This window comes from Salvia miltiorrhiza, chromosome 1 (assembly GCF_028751815.1).
Source record: "Salvia miltiorrhiza cultivar Shanhuang (shh) chromosome 1, IMPLAD_Smil_shh, whole genome shotgun sequence".
Classification (NCBI taxonomy): domain Eukaryota; kingdom Viridiplantae; phylum Streptophyta; class Magnoliopsida; order Lamiales; family Lamiaceae; genus Salvia; species Salvia miltiorrhiza.
Genome location: NC_080387.1, coordinates 54,625,816 through 54,637,938, shown reverse-complemented (window position 1 = coordinate 54,637,938; position 12,123 = coordinate 54,625,816). Strand labels below are relative to the sequence as shown.

The 12,123-nt window shown below is 34.8% G+C and overlaps 1 long non-coding RNA gene across 3 annotated transcripts; it reads left to right on the top strand.

Moving 5' to 3' along the window:
• Positions 1-580: 580 nt before the first annotated feature.
• LOC130994627 (uncharacterized) lies at positions 581-4,935 on the top strand. Of its 3 annotated transcripts, XR_009091849.1 has the most exons (4): positions 621-772; positions 895-1,004; positions 4,332-4,647; positions 4,746-4,935. It is a non-coding gene; the product is annotated as an uncharacterized LOC130994627 (long non-coding RNA). The 3 variants fall into 3 exon arrangements; XR_009091848.1 differs by lacking the exon at positions 4,746-4,935 and having other exon boundaries at positions 581-772; positions 4,337-4,566; XR_009091847.1 differs by lacking the exon at positions 4,746-4,935 and having other exon boundaries at positions 581-772; positions 4,332-4,566.
• The last annotated feature ends 7,188 nt before the right edge of the window (positions 4,936-12,123 follow it).

Here is a 12,123-nt window from a genome sequence, read left to right as displayed (position 1 = left end):
TTTAAAACCATGCATTGATCAAATTAATAGATAGCGCGCTCCAAATAAATCTCATTGCTAATGTTATAGTCCTAAATCATATAAAATAGACGGATCATACTATAAAATTGGTGCAACTCGAACTAAAAATGTTAGTAATTCTTGAAGTTCTTTTATACATGGTTTCTCAGTTTTTCCTTAGATATATATATGTAGCTGACAAACACGTACCCTCTATTTGTAGATAAGTTTAAATAATTTACAACTAATCAATTTTCAGATATATAGTACTATGTATTTAAATAGATAAAAAATGGACTTGCAAGATTCTTATTGCTATAATTGCACGTACACTTGAAAAGATTCTATTTTACGAATTACCTTCCTGTTCAATTGAACATCACACAGATGTCATTACAAAAATGGCTTGTTAGAAGACATGATGTTTTAGACTCTTCATTAAGGGGAGAAATATGAACATATAAACATCTTTCTTTTTTAGGGAATAAATATCTTTTTTGTTTATTAACATTATATGATGCAAACCAACTAAAAGCCCAATAACATGAATATGGCCCACAAAATACCCAAGTTTAAATTTGGGCTTTACCTAAAACTAAATAAAACTACTAGTCCATAAACAGACACTTGACTCACACGCGCAGCACACATATCCTCTCTAAACCCTAACGCAAAACGGCGTCGGTTGCTCAAGTCTCGTTTCATCTCGTCATCGGCGGTTGCTCTTCGCAGCTCTTCTTTTGCTACAATGGTGTCGTCCGGCAAGAAGACGGTGACTCTCTCGCCCTATATATATACACACATAGATGTAATATTGAATATTGTATTGCTATTTTGGTTAATTTGGATCTATTGAAAAAACTGACCTATATAAAAGAATTGGGGAAATTGCAGAAGAAGACTCATGAGAGCATAAATTAACAACCGGTTGGCGGTTGTGATGAAGAGTGGAAAGTACACTCTTGGTTACAAGACTGTTCTCAAAACGATCAGGAGCTCCAAAGGTTTGAATTTTCTGTTTCAGATTTTCTTATATTGTTTACTATTACTAGTTTCATAGATTTTACAATTTGAATGTGTATGTGAAAATCGAAATGTAGGTAAATCTATATACTTTAGCATGCTCCAAATTTTCCTGCGTTTTGTGTAATTTCATTTGTGAAGCTCGGTAGGTTTGAATGTTTGATTGATTTTTTTAGCGCACGAGTGATATCAGAAGCTGATTCTAAAATTTGTGGTCATGTATGCATTTTGACTGCGTGTTAAAGAGGGTAATTTTTCGAGGATGATTTCCGGTCGAAAAACGCAGCGGAAATAATTTTTTTCGAAATTATAAATGAATTAACTATTATTCCATTTCAACGGCATTAACAGCTTCACGTTAACATGATGAGAGAGCGAGAAAAGAATCTCATACCTTTTCGCACTCTGGTTGATGTCGGGATTAGAAGTAATCGGTTGCTTGCAGGGATCCAAGCGTATCCCCTCTATCAAGTCCACACTTTAGCGACCGTGTCAAGCGATTAGTTCTTCGCTAGCAAAACTAAGCACTCTTGTGTTATAGAGAAATCAGAGAGAGAGAGAGACCGAGCAGAAAGAGCATAGAGAAACAAAACAATGCAGAAGACGTTTTTTAACTCTTGTAGAAACGATCCCAATTGACGCAATAATTAACTCGCTTAATTATGGAATTAATATCTTTCTGCGGTTACGTCGGCTGGACAGCCGCCTCTTTTCTTCTTCTCCAATCCGGAGAGTATTCGGATATCTTATATCCGAATACAGTTTTATATATACATATGATATGATTTTACAAGATTTAAAATTAATCTAATTAACTTAATCTCTAACTAAATTAATCCAATTAATTTAATATAGAACCAGACTTAAATTAATTTAAATTAACTCATTAATTTAGAACAAGTCTCAATTTAATTAATCGAATTAATTAATTAGATTTAACTATTAAATCGATTCAATCTGACACGTTCTACTAAATTGTGTGTGACCCTTTTTGGTTCACGACTAGCATTAGTAACAGGCTTGTAACACATTACAACTTAATTAATTTATTTGATAAATTAATTAACTTGAAATTAACTATTTAATTTCAAGAACCTATAATCCATGGGAACATCTAGCAAGTAGCATGGCCATCTAGCACTATGTGAAATAGCGAGTAAACCTATTTTGATTATGAATCGTCATACACGTACGGTCTTTCTATCATCTAATTTTCCAATTGGATATTGAGTATGGAATTAAATCGAAAACTCAAAATAATCCAATAATCATATTTTCAATTGAATTCAATAACCCTTTAATGAATCATAATTCATTATGCCCTGGCCAAGGTCTTCAAGTTATGAACAATGAAAAATATAGGAAATTCTCTTGTCTCACAAGTATTAGATTCTTTATTGACCACTCATTAATCTCCATATAAGTTCATATTTCATCCAACATAAAATCTTTAGTGATTGACTAGCAATCAGAAAATATATTAAAATAAAATAGAACTAATACAAGATTACTATGGTGTCTCAAGTCAAAGGACTAATCGTATACTATCATAATATAGTAATTCTTATTTCGATAAAACAAATTCCATATAAGAATTTCTATCGGGTCAGTTCGGTGTACTTGTTCTCCAACAATCACCCACATATATACACTTACGTCAACTACGTTAATGTTGATGAAACGCAACATTCTCATCTTATGAGTATGTATCATATGTGTGAGCTATTTCCAACAATTCAATATCCTCTACCAATGATTTCTCGAATCAAGTGGTATCTTCGCATAATGTGTTTGGATCTTTGATGAGATCTTGGTTCTTTAGCTTGCGCAATAGCTCCATTGTTATCACAGTATATAGGTACCGAATCAACAGCTGAACGAACGACACCCAACTCTTGAATGAAATTCCTTATCCAAACAACTTCTTTTGCAGCATCAGATGCAGCAATATATTCAGCTTCTGTGGTGGAATCAGCAACCGTTTCTTGTTTAGAACTTTTCCAACAAATTGCTCCACCATTTAAAGTGAATATAAATTAGATTGAATCGATTTAATAGTTAAATCGAATTAATTAATCCGATTAATTAAATTGAGACTTGTTCTAAATTAATGAGTTAATTTAGATATTAAATTAAATTTGTTTTATTGAATGTAATCAGATTAACAAGTCTGGTTCTATATTAAATTAATTGGATTAATTTAGTTAGAGATTAAGTTAATTAGATTAATTTTAAATCTAGTAAAATCAATATAATATATATATATATATATATATATATATATATAGGGTGTGGTTCTAGAGAGAACTACATTATTTGTGAGAACGGGAGAACCATCAAATCTAATGCATCACTGTAAAAATTAATGCATTCCCTGTTAAAATTAATGCACTAAAAAAATTAAAAAAAAATGCTCCCTTCAGGATTCGAACCCAGGATCTGCATTCATCCAACAAGATGATGCATCCACCGTAGATCTTGATGATCGAATGGCTGAAAATGGTTCTCCGGTCTTCTTTTATTTATGGTTCTTTCTTGAACCTCTCCCTATATATATATATATATATATATATATATATAATTGTATATGGATATAAGATATCCGGATACTATCCGGATTGGAGAAGAAGAAAAGAGGCGGCTGTCCAGCAGACGTAACCGCAGAAAGATATTAATTCCATAATTAAGCGAGTTAATTATTGCGTTAATTAGGATCGTTTCTGCAAGAGTTAAAAAACGTCTTCTGCATTGTTTTTTTTCCTCTGATGCTCTCTCTGCTCGGTCTTTCCCTCTCTGATTTCTCTAGAACACAAGAGTGCTTAGTTTTGCTAGCGAAGAACTAATCGCTTGACACGGTCGCTAAAGTGTGGATTTGATAGAGGGGATACGCTTGGATTCCTGCGAGCAACCGATTACTTCTAATCCCGACATCAATCGGAGTGCGAAAAGGTATGAGATTCTTTTCTCGCTCTCTCATTATGTTAATGTAAAGTCGTTAATGCCGTTGGAATGGAATAATAGTTATTTCATTTATAATTTCGAAAAAAAATTATTTCCGCTGCGTTTTTCGATCCGATCCCAACAGTGGTGTTATCTTATTTATTAATGTATAATTTGGTAACTATGGATCATTGAGTTTCATGTTCGACTTAATTATGAATGTCTATGTCGATATTACTCATTGGTTGACGTTGTAGCTTTATTGAAGTATCTTGACCGCGCTGAGGAGTCTTGATTCTTTTTCTTCTTTGTCTTATCTGCTTAAATTTGTCAACTTTTTCTATGTTGGAATCTGTTTGTTGTCTTAGTTCAGCATGAAGTTGCAGTGCAAGCTCATGAAGTGTCTCGTTATAGTTGAAGAAAATGGCATTAGGGAAAGTAGATGACGCGTTCAACTCCCTTATAATGACCTATCAAATGGCTGAGCTGTTTATTCTCTACCCCATTCACAACATTACCTACCTTGTCACCCTAGATGTGACTAGGAATAGTTGTAATGATTTCACTGGATTCAGTTTCTATGAAGGTTGTTTCTCTGATTAACTGTTGGATTACTTTGTCAAATGATGCCGTTAATTTGTAGACAATGTTGATCTGGGAAGTGCATGCGGGAAGTATTTCCGGGTATGATGCCTCAGCATCGTACAACACCTATAACCAAGATTTTTCTGTCCTTTGCAAAATCGTTTCATGATTGTTTTAACACGGGTAAATCGTTTCAGGCCACTCAGATATAATCAACCAGTGACATCTACAACGTCGCATTTCTGTAGAACATCTAGGGTCTGTTTGATATGTGTTTAAAAGCATGATAAGTTAAATTAATATGGATTTATGTAGTGTTTGATATTATGTGTTACTAATATGGTCAACTCCAGGTTTATCCCAAGACCCTAGCTTATTTTGTGGGATAACCCACACTAATTATCCCACCTCCCCCATGGGATTAACCCACACTAATTATTCCACCCCCTCCATAGGCTACTAATTTAGGTATTTGATATGTTAATCCAACCTATTTCAATGGATACCAAATACTTTTTGGAATTAATTACCAATGATATCAAACACCCATCTGAAATTAGAAATCATGACTAATCCACACTAATTATTCCACCCCCTCCATAGGCTACTAGAGGAATGATTCATTTCAGCTAGGAGGATTTATTTCGTCCACAAAGATTAGATTCCGGTAAAATAGTTTATGTCACCTTTTATAGCTCAGGAATTCTGTATTGTCAAGTTACTTGCTCCCTTTTAGCATTTCTACTCGTACTGGTCTCTTTTATTTGCTTTATCTTAATTTCGATTTTGTTAATTTGAGCAATATACTTATTTATTATATTTAAATTTTGGCAACTATGTCGAAAAAACATAATTGTGTTAACATTATTGTAAAATGCCATAAAAATTGCATACAAAATGTTTTAACAATACAGTTTGTGAGTAAAATTTTTGTGTCTATTCAATATGCGTGGTGTTACCATTTCGCTTTACAACTGTTTCTTCATTGTATGAAATGCTTAAAATAATTTATGCACGAATACATAATTGTCGCTACGAGATTAATTAGTTTAGACTCCACGTTTAATTAGAATTGATGAGTACATGTACATGGCATATACTCCCTCTGTCCCATGAAGCATGATCCATTTTTTTTCGGCACGAGAATTAAAAAATTGGTATTTTGTGTGTTAAGTGTGGTAGGTGAAAAAGTGAAAAGGTGAATAAAGGGTAAATGTTTTGCCATTTTTAAAAACAGGTTAAGCTTCGTGGGACAAACTAAAAAGGAAACTGGGTCATGCTTCGTAGGACGGAGGGAGTAATATGTAACGTGTATTGAAAATATGTCTCGTTTTGGCCTTTATGTTATCAAATATGCATTGTTATTCATCATCATATGATATATGTTGTCATTCGTCATACTTTATCTTAATGTTGTTTTTCTGCAGATATTAGAGCATCCACAATGCTTGCACCCATAGTGGGTGCAATAGAATGGGTCTCACTTCTATTGCACCCACTCCAACAATGGTATTGCACCCACTTGGGTGCAATAGATTTTATTTTATTTTTGAATTAGTTTTATTCTAGTTTCCATTTTACAATAATTAAGAAATTAAAATTTCATTGAATTATCCTTCGACGTCTCTTCGGCCTTTTTCTTGCCTTTCCGTTTGTCTCTCTTGGCCTCCTTTTGGCCTTGGGGCCGGGTGGAGATACTCGCGTCACTAGAAGTCGTTGTGGAGAATGGATGAATGAGGAGAATGGATGAATGATTGAGGATGAAGAAGAAAATGAGGTTGTATATGTATATATAGAGGGGCTATAGAAATTAAAAAAAAAAAAAAAAGGGCAACGAAAAAAAAAACGGTAAAAAAACGGCTATTTTTAAATTTTTCTTTTTTTTTTCCTTTTTTTTTTTTCTTTTTTTTTGGTTCGAACCCCTCCTTCGCTCCCGTCTCCGCCGAGTGCGAAGCATCGCCCCCCCCCCCCCCCCCCTCACACCCGGGTGCAGCAACGGCGCTGGGTGCGATAGGCCGGGTTCGATCCGGCCATCGCACCCAGCGCTGCGGATGCTCTTAGTTACGGTTGTGGTGAAGATGGATTTGCTGTGTTATGGATTGCGATGATATTATATACCCTACTAACTATCCAAAAATATAGTCAGTTTCATATTGTCACGTTATAATTTGAGACTAGCAGAAAAGCAGTGTAAAAGTTTTATTTACGGCGGAGCTGAGTGATATACCTACCACTATATATTAGCTCCCCAAACTAATTATTTGCAATTTATTAAGATGGGAGTGATTACGCCACAAATTTATAAAAAAAATAGAAAATACGAAATACAATATAAAATTATGATGAATTTTATGAGTAACATAATAAAAAGTGATGAGATTTAAAAAATAAAAATGCGCGCCCTCCCTGGAATTCTAATTCAATAAATCCATTTAATAAAATGATGAATCTAATATAGATTTCTATAATTTAAGAACTGAATTAATTTCTAATTTATCACGAACTATTTTGAATTTCCAATTTTAACGTGACTTTTGAAGTGTGATAAATTAAATCCCCATCTTTTCAATTTTTGCAATTTTGTTCCTGCAATTTTTTTTTTCAGTTGTCGAATTGTTGAGTTGAAATTTACATGAATTAGTTCGTCACATAATATTCATGTTACGATGTTGGTTTCTATAAAATGCTTAATATTGATAATTATATATGGTGCAAATACATGATACAATTGCTTTATAGTTTGAAGAATTTTTTAACTGAAATTGTACGAAAGGACGTCGTTTAGGCCTCAACAAAACGGCATCGTCTTTACTAATCCATATAAGCTCAAATTCAACACTCTGACGATCGAAAAAAAATTGGGAGGACGAAATTGTAAAAATTGAAAATATGGTGATTTAATTCGCCGCACTTCAAAAGTCCCGATTAAGAATATTTTTGTATAACCACGATCAAATATATTTCATATATATATTTTGGTAATTTAGTTTCGTGTACTAAATAGTATTTTACATCTGATAAACATCAATAGTCGAAAATCTAAAATTCAATAACTCAAAATGTTTTTTATTAATAAATTATATAAAGAAATAAAGAAATTTTAAACACAGCGCGATAAAGACTGATGATTCGAATTCAGAATTTTAGATCTTCGATATTAACTTTCTACCGTGACGACAACGCAGCCAATAACTCAAAATGTTCCTTCGTAGTAGATGATTAAGATGATGTTTGAAAAAGAAATCAAAATGATAGAAGAGGATTCTTTGTCAGCATCGGAAAGGACAAAGCTGAAATCTCTCTAATTTTATTTTTATTATTTTGAGTTGCGTACCCGCAGCGGCTATCTTGCAGTGTGATGTTTCAATAATTTGAGAAAAGATTTCGTTCGTCCCCGCAGTTATCTTGCAACAAATTAAATAAAATATCTTAAAATTTCGACGCTTTCCCCTATTATTATCGTTCCATAGAATCAGATATGTATATATTTATATATGTTATAAACTAGAGAGAAGCGAGATGTTATAAACTTGAGAGAAGCGAGAGAATAGATTAGTGAATGAAATGAAGTTCACAATACACCCATATTTATAGGTGTTAAACCAAGTGTGAACGTCCGGTGTGAACGTTCACACACGTCCGGTGTGAACGTTCACACACGTCCGGTGTGAACGGAGGATAGTCAACTCTGGCGGCTTGAAGATGTCAAGTGTTATTCTCCCTCTAGGTTTCTTGGTCAACACACATAAGATATATCTAGAAGATATATTTACAACACTTCCCCTTGATTGACCAATCCCTAAAATAAAAGATGTTGCCTCATTAAAACCTTGCTAGGAAAACCCAATGGGACAAAACCTAGTCGAAGGAAAAAGAGTACAACTGCTTCCCCTGAACTTGAGATCATTGAATATCTTTGAGTCGACGTATGCCGATCTCGTGTACCAACTTTCTGAATGTCGATGTTGGTAATGCCTTGGTGAATAAGTCCGCCAGATTTTCACTTGAGCGAATTTGTTGCACGTCGATATCGCCACCCTTTTGAAGGTCGTGTGTGTAGAAGAGCTTGGGATAAATATGCTTCGTCCTATCTCCTTTGATGTATCCTTCCTTGAGTTGCGCGATGCAAGCAGCATTATCTTCATATAAAACAGTTGGTTTGGCCTTTGATGAAGCTAACCCGCACGACTCTTGGATATGACTCGTCACATTTCTCAACCATACACATTCTCGACTTGTTTCGTGGATTGCAATGATTTCAGAATGATTTGAGGATGTTGCAGTCAATGTTTGTTTCACAGACTTTCATGATATAGCAGTTCCACCATATGTGAAAATATATCCAGTTTGTGACTTAGCTTCATGTGGATCGGATAAAAATCCTGCATCCGAATACCCCACTAGAGTATTATCAGAATTTTCTTGATAATATAATCCAAGGTCAATGGTACCCTTTAGATAACGTAGAATGTGCTTAACACAATTCCAATGTCTTAAAGTGGGTGCAGAGCTAAATCTTGCTAGAAGATTAACAGAAAAAGCTATATCTGGTCTAGTATTATTAGCCAGATAAGTCAATGCTCCAATTGCACTTAGATATGGTACTTCAGGACCAAGTATCGTTTCACCCTCTTCAATTGGTCGAAATGGATCTTTCTTAGTATCAAGAGATCTAACGACCATTGGTGATGCTAATGGATGTGCATTATCCATATAGAAGCGTTTTAACACTTTTTCTGTATATGTGGATTGATGGATAAACGTTCCTCCACGGATACGTTCCATTTGCAAACCAAGACAAAACTTTGTCTTTCCCAAATCTTTCATCTCAAATTCTTTCTTCAAATATTCAGCAGTTTTATTGAGCTCTTCAGGAGTCCCAATTAAATTTAAATCATCAACATAAACTGCTATGATTGCAAATCCACTTTCGGTTTTCTTAATGAAAACACAAGGGCAGATATCATCATTCTTGTATCCTTCTTTCAAAAGATACTCGCTCAGTCTATTGTACCACATACGACCAGACTGTTTCAACCCATACAACGATTTTTGCAGTTTAATTGAATACATGCTTTTGGGTTTTGACTGCAATCCTTCAGGCATTTTAAATCCTTCGGGAATTTTCATAAATATGTCATTATCTTATGACCCATATAGATAAGCAGTCATTACATCCATAAGGCGCATATCAAGCCTTTGTGACACAGCCAGACTAATCAAAAATCTAAAAGTAATAGCGTCCATTACTGGAGAGTATGTTTCCTCATAATCAATTCATGGTTTTTGTGAGAAACCTTGTGCTACGAGTCTTGCTCTATATCTCGTAACTTCATTTTTCTCGTTTCTCTTTCTAACAAAAATCCATCTATATCCAACAGAGATTTTAGATTCCGGAGTTAAGGCTATAGGCCCAAATACTTTCCGGTTATCACAGGAATTTAATTCCCTTTCTATAGCTTCTTTCCACTTTGGCCAATCAAGTCTATGTTTGCATTCTGCAACAGACTTTAGTTGAGGATCCTCATTTAAAACATGAAGAGCTATATGAAAGGCAAATATATCATCAACAATGATATTTTCTCTCTCTAGTATCTGATGTAAATAATTTATTGAGATCTCATGATTTTCAGATACTTGTAATTCTTCAGGAATTACATCACTTTCATTTGATTGATTAGTCGTTTTCGTCATTGTTTGGTTTCCATCTTGCCCCTTTCTTTTTCTAGGCATAGAATCTTTGGAACCAACTGGTCGACCACGTTTTTGACGAATTTTGGACTCATTTGCTGCCAAAGCTATTTGTCCTTCAGGGACATCAATTTTAGCTGGAGTATTTGCAGCATGTATGTGAGATTTTTGTTAGAAAGAGAAACGAGAAAAATGAAGTTACGAGATATAGAGCAAGACTCGTAGCACAAGGTTTCTCACAAAAACCATGAATTGATTATGAGGAAACATACTCTCCAGTAATGGACGCTATTACTTTTAGATTTTTGATTAGTCTGGCTGTGTCACAAAGGCTTGATATGCGCCTTATGGATGTAATGACTGCTTATCTATATGGGTCATAAGATAATGACATATTTATGAAAATTCCCGAAGGATTTAAAATGCCTGAAGGATTGCAGTCAAAACCCAAAAGCATGTATTCAATTAAACTGCAAAAATCGTTGTATGGGTTGAAACAGTCTGGTCGTATGTGGTACAATAGACTGAGCGAGTATCTTTTGAAAGAAGGATACAAGAATGATGATATCTGCCCTTGTGTTTTCATTAAGAAAACCGAAAGTGGATTTGCAATCATAGCAGTTTATGTTGATGATTTAAATTTAATTGGGACTCCTGAAGAGCTCAATAAAACTGCTGAATATTTGAAGAAAGAATTTGAGATGAAAGATTTGGGAAAGACAAAGTTTTGTCTTGGTTTGCAAATGGAACGTATCCGTGGAGGAACGTTTATCCATCAATCCACATATACAGAAAAAGTGTTAAAACGCTTCTATATGGATAATGCACATCCATTAGCATCACCAATGGTCGTTAGATCTCTTGATACTAAGAAAGATCCATTTCGACCAATTGAAGAGGGTGAAACGATACTTGGTCCTGAAGTACCATATCTAAGTGCAATTGGAGCATTGACTTATCTGGCTAATAATACTAGACCAGATATAGCTTTTTCTGTTAATCTTCTAGCAAGATTTAGCTCTGCACCCACTTTAAGACATTGGAATTGTGTTAAGCACATTCTACGTTATCTAAAGGGTACCATTGACCTTGGATTATATTATCAAGAAAATTCTGATAATACTCTAGTGGGGTATTCGGATGCAGGATTTTTATCCGATCCACATGAAGCTAAGTCACAAACTGGATATATTTTCACATATGGTGGAACTGCTATATCATGAAAGTCTGTGAAACAAACATTGACTGCAACATCCTCAAATCATTCTGAAATCATTGCAATCCACGAAACAAGTCGAGAATGTGTATGGTTGAGAAATGTGACGAGTCATATCCAAGAGTCGTGCGGGTTAGCTTCATCAAAGGCCAAACCAACTGTTTTATATGAAGATAATGCTGCTTGCATCGCGCAACTCAAGGAAGGATACATCAAAGGAGATAGGACGAAGCATATTTCTCCCAAGCTCTTCTACACACACGACCTTCAAAAGGGTGGCGATATCGACGTGCAACAAATTCGCTCAAGTGAAAATCTGGCGGACTTATTCACCAAGGCATTACCAACATCGACATTCAGAAAGTTGGTACACGAGATCGGCATACGTCGACTCAAAGATATTCAATGATCTCAAGTTCAGGGGAAGCAGTTGTACTCTTTTTCCTTCGACTAGGTTTTGTCCCATTGGGTTTTCCTAGCAAGGTTTTAATGAGGCAACATCTTTTATTTTAGGGATTGGTCAATCAAGGGGAAGTGTTGTAAATATATCTTCTAGATATATCTTATGTGTGTTGACCAAGAAACCTAGAGGGAGAATAACACTTGACATCTTCAAGCCACCGGAGTTGACTGTCCTCCGTTCACACCGGGGTGTGAACGTTCGTGTT